A 5,490-nucleotide genomic window follows, 5' to 3' on the forward strand; every position below is an offset into this window, starting at 1 on the left:
CCCTCCCTTGTAGGTTCGGCCATGATGATAAATTCAATGGCCTTGCACTCTCCTTTTGGATTTTCTTCTGTATTGCTTGGGAGAGTACTAGGAGGGGTTTCAGTAATTTTCTTACTCAGCTGGTCCACTTGTGCCTCCAAATTTCTAATGGAGGACCTTGTTTCATTCATGAAACTCAAAGTTGCCTTAGATAAATCAGAGATTAAATTTGCTAGGCTAGAATGATTCTACTCAGAATTCTCTGTCTGCTGCTGAGAAGATGATGGAAAAGGCTTGCTATTACTGAGCCTGTTTCTTCCACCATTATTAAAGCCTTGTTGAGGCTTTCGTTGATCCTTCCGTGAGAGATTTGGGTGATTTCTCCATGAGGGATTATAGGTGTTTCCATAGGGTTCACCCATGTAATTCACCTCTGCTATTGCAGGGTTCTCAGGATCATAAGCTTCTTCCTCAGAAGATGCCTCTTGAGTACTGTTGGATGCAGCTTGCATTCCATTCAGACTCTGAGAAATCATATTGACTTGCTGAGTCAATATTTTATTCTGAGCCAATATGGCATTCAGAGTATCAATTTCAAGAACTCCCTTCTTTTGAGGCATCCCATTACTCACAGGATTCCTCTCAGAAGTGTATATGAACTGGTTATTAGCAACCATGTCAATAAGTTCTTGAGCTTCTGCAGGCGTTTTCTTTAGGTAAATGGATCCACCTGCAGAAGTATCCAATGACATCTTAGCTAATTCAGACAGACCATCATAGAATATATCCAGGATGGTCCATTCCGAAAGCATTTCAGAAGGACACTTTTTGGTCAGTTGCTTATATCTCTCCCAAGCTTCATAGAGGGATTCACCTTCTTTCTGTCTGAAGGTTTGAACATCCACTCTAAGCTTACTCAGCTTTTGAGGAGGAAAAAACTTGGCTAAGAAAGCCGTGACCAGCTTATCCCAAGAGTTCAGGCTATCTTTGGGTTGAGAGTCCAACCACACTCTAGCTCTGTCTCTTACAGCAAACGGAAAAAGCATAAGCCTGTAGACCTCGGGATCAACCCCATTGGTCTTAATAGTATCACAGATCTGCAAGAAATCAGTTCAGAACTGAAAAGGATCTTCAGATGGAAGTCCATGAAACTTGCAGTTCTGCTGCATCAGAGAAACTAATTGAGGTTTCAGCTCAAAATTGTTTGCTCCAATGGCAGGAATGGAGATGCTTCTTCCATGTAAATTGGAATTAGGTGCATTAAAGTCACCAAGAATCCTCCTTGCATTATTATTATTTTCGGCTGCCATCTCCTCTTCTTGTTCAAAAATTCCTGTAAGGTTGTCTCTGGATTGTTGTATTTTAGCTTCTCTTAGCTTCCTTTTCAGAGTCCTTTCAGGTTCAGGATCTGCTTCAACAAGAATATTCTTGTCCTTGCTCCTGCTCATATGACAAAGAAGGGAATAACAAAGAAAATATGGAGTCCTCTATGTCACAGTATAGAGATTCCTTTGTGTGAGTAGAAGAAGAAAAGAATGCAATGTAAAGAAGAGAAGAGGAAAAACTCGAACACAGAGAAGGAGGTGGTGTTCAAATTTTTGGATGGGAGAGAAGTGTTAGTAGATGAATAAATAGAAGGAGATGAGAGAGAGAGAATTTCGAAATTTAATAAAAATTAAATTTGAAAGTTAGATTTTGAAAATAAATTTTAAAAAGGAGTTGATGATTTTCGAAAATTAAAGGAAGAATAAAATTAAAATTAAAATTTAAAATAATTAATTAATTAAAAAGAAATTTTTGAAAAAGGAGAGAGGGAATTTTCGAAAATAAGAGAGAGAGGATTAGTTAGGTAGTTTTGAAAAAAGATATGATTGAAACAAAAAGATAAGATTGATTGAAAAAGTTTTGAAATTTGTTTTTGAAAAATATATGATTGAAATTTAAAAAGATATGATTGAAACAAAAAGATAAGATTTGAAAATCAATTTTTAAAAAGATTTTGAAATTGAATTTGAAAAAGATATAATTGAAATTTTAATTTGAAATAGATTTGAAAAGAAAATTAAAAAGATTTGATTTTGAAAACTAAAGTTGATTACTTGACTAACAAGAAACTAAAAAGATATGATTCTAGAGTTTAAAGATTGAACCTTTCTTACTAGGCAAGTAACAACTTAATATTTTTGAATCAATCACATTAAATGCAAAAATCATGAACTAAAATTAAGAAAAAGATTTTTGAAAATTAATTTGAAAAATTTTCGAAAATATTAGAAAGAAATTTTGAAAAAGATTTGATTTTTGAAAAAGATTTTGAAAAGATAAGATTTTTAAATTGAAAATTTGATTTGATTCATAAGAAACAATTAAATTTAAAAACTTTTTGACTAAATCAAATCATATTTTCGAAAACTTTTGAGTAAAATAAGGAAACGATATTTTTTATTTTTGAATTTTTAATGAAGAAAGAGGAAAAACATGAAAAAGACTTATAACATAAAAATTATGAATCAAAACACACAATGCATGCAAGAACACTATGAATGTCAAGATGAACACCAAGAACACTTTGAAGATCAAGATGAACATCAAGACTTATTTTTGAAAATTTTTAATGAAAGAAAAATATGCAAGACACCAAACTTAGAGATTTTCAAACTTCAGAAACTAACTAATTAAAAATGCATATGAAAAACAAGAAAAGACACAAAACAAGAAAATATGAAGATCAAACAAGAAGACTTACCAAGAACAACTTGAAGATCATGAAGAACACTATGAATGCATGAATTTTCAAAAAATGCATAAATTTTTAGAAAAAAAAATGCAATTGACACCAAACTTAAAAATTGACTCTAGACTCAAACAAGAAACATCAAAAATATTTTTGATTTATGATTTTATTAATTTTTTTGGATTTTTGTATATTTTTATTTTTATTTTTTTTTGAAAACCTATAGGGAAAAGGAAGAAATGAATTCAAAGTCCTCAATCAAGATTCCAGGAATCATACCAGGTTAGTCTAAAGCTTGATGGCCAGCCAAACTTCAGCATACCATTTTGAAACTTTAGAATTCATTCTTAAAAATTTTAAAATAATTTTCAAAAACAAAGGGAAAATTTTTTTTGAAGGGTTTTTGAAGAATTTTTTGTATTTTTCGAGAATTAAGAAATAAAAATAAAAAGGTTAAAATTAAAATAAAGTTACCCAATCTGAGCAACAAGATGAACTATTAGTTGTCCAAACTCAAACAATCCCCGGCAACGGCGCCAAAAACTTGGTGTGCGAAATCGTGATCATTCCTTCCTTGGTAACGGCGCTAAAAACTCAATACGTACGTTCATGTTCTTAATTCTGTTTCACAACTTCGTACAACTAACCAGCAAGTGCACTGGGTCGTCCAAGTAATAAACCTTACGTGAGTAAGGGTCGATCCCACGGAGATTGTCGGCTTGAAGCAAGCTATGGTCACCTTGTAAATCTCAGTCAGGCGGATTCAACTGATTTTATGAATTGATAAGTAAAAGATAAATAAAATATAAAATAGGATAGTGGTACTTATGTAATTCATTGGTGAGAATTTCAGATAAGCGTATAGAGATGCTTTCGTCCCTCTGAACCTTTGCTTTCCTGCTGTCTTCATCCAATCCTTCCTACTCCTTTCCATGGTAAGCTGTATGTTGGGCATCACCGTTGTCAATGGCTACTTTCCGTCCTCTCAGTGAAAATGGTCCAAGATGCTCTATCACGGCATGGCTATTCATCTGTCGGTTCTCGATCATACTGGAATAGGATCCATTGATCCTTTTGCGTCTGTCACTACGCCCAGCACTCGCGAGTTTGAAGCTTGTCACAGCCATCCCTTCCTAGATCCTACTCGGAATACCACAGATAAGGTTTAGACTTTTCGGATCTCAGGAATGGCCATCCATGGGTTCTAACTTATACCACGAAGACACTAATAACTCGGACTCGGTCCCCTATATTAGATATCCAATAGATATCCATTCAGTCTAAGGTAGAACGGAAGTGGTTGTCAGGCACGCGTTCATAAGTTGAGAATGATGATGACTGTCACGATCATCACATCCATCATATTGAAGTGCGAATGAATATCTTAGAATCGGAATAAGTTGAATTGAATAGAAAAACAGTAGTACTTTGCATTAATCCTTGAAGAACAGTAGAGCTCCACACCTTAATCTATGGTGTGTAGAAACTCTACCGTTGAAAAATACATAAGTGAAAGGTTCAAGCATGGCTGAATGGCTAGCCCCCATGATCTAAGAACTAAACGTCCCAAGATGAAAACTCAATAGTAAAAAGTCCTATGTATACTAAACTAGTTACTAGGGTTTACAGAAATGAGTAAATGATGCAGAAATCCACTTCCGGGGCCCACTTGGTGTGTGCTTGGGCTGAGCTTGAAGTTTACACGTAGAGAGGTCTTTCTTGGAGTTGAACGCCAGTTTGTAACGTGTTTCTGGCGTTGAACTCCACTTTGCAGCTTGTTTCTGGCGCTGAATGCCAGACTGCAACATGGAACTGGCGTTCAACGCCAGTTTGCGTCATCTAAACTCGGGCAAAGTATGGACTATTATATATTGCTGGAAAGCCCTGGATGTCTACTTTCCAACGCAATTAGAAACGCGCCATTTGGAGTTCTGTAGCTCCAGAAAATCCACTTTGAGTGCAGGGAGGTCAGAATCCAACAGCATCTGCAGTCCTTCTTCAACCTCTGAATCTGATTTTTGCTCAGGTCCCTCAATTTCAGCCAGAAAATACCTAAAATCACAGAAAAACACACAAACTCATAGTAAAGTCCAGAAATGTGAATTTTAATTAAAAACTAATAAAAATATAATGAAAACTAATTAAATCATACTAAAAACATACTAAAAATAATGCCAAAAAACGTATAAATTATCCGCTCATCAGCTGTAAAAGATCAAGCTAAGAAGTGGTTAAATAACCAACCCACAGCAAGCATAAAAACATGGAGACAGTTATCAGACAAATTCCTGAATCAATTTTACCCTCCAAAGAGGATGACACAGTTGAGGCTGGACATCCAAGGCTTTAAACAAGAGGATCATGAATCCCTTTATAATGCCTAGGAGAGGTACAGAGGGATGCTAAGAAAATGCCCCTCTGAAATATTTTCAGAGTGGGTACAGTTAGACATCTTCTACTATGGGCTTACAGAAAGAGCTCAAATGTCTCTAGACTACTCAGCTGGTAGATCTATACACATGAGAAAGACGATTGAAGAGGCTCAAGAACTCATAGATACGGTTGCTAGAAATCAACATCTGTACTCAAGCAGTGAGTCCTCCATAAAAGAAGAGGCTAGGGCAGTAACTACTGATCCTAATCCTCAAGAACAGATTATTGAGCTTAATCGACAATTACTCCTTATAACAAAGCAAGTAGCAGAATTTAAAGAGATGCTCCAAGACACTAAAAATGCTAACAAGAATATGGAAGCACAATTGAATCAGACAAGACAG

The 5,490-nt window shown here is 35.2% G+C and overlaps 1 non-coding gene across 1 annotated transcript; it reads left to right on the forward strand.

The window, feature by feature from the left end:
• Nucleotides 1-785: 785 nt before the first annotated feature.
• LOC112788310 (small nucleolar RNA R71) lies at nt 786-893 on the forward strand. Its single transcript, XR_003195678.1, has one exon. It is a non-coding gene; the product is annotated as a small nucleolar RNA R71 (small nucleolar RNA).
• The last annotated feature ends 4,597 nt before the right edge of the window (nt 894-5,490 follow it).

Source organism: Arachis hypogaea, chromosome 20 (assembly GCF_003086295.3).
Source record: "Arachis hypogaea cultivar Tifrunner chromosome 20, arahy.Tifrunner.gnm2.J5K5, whole genome shotgun sequence".
NCBI lineage: Eukaryota > Viridiplantae > Streptophyta > Magnoliopsida > Fabales > Fabaceae > Arachis > Arachis hypogaea.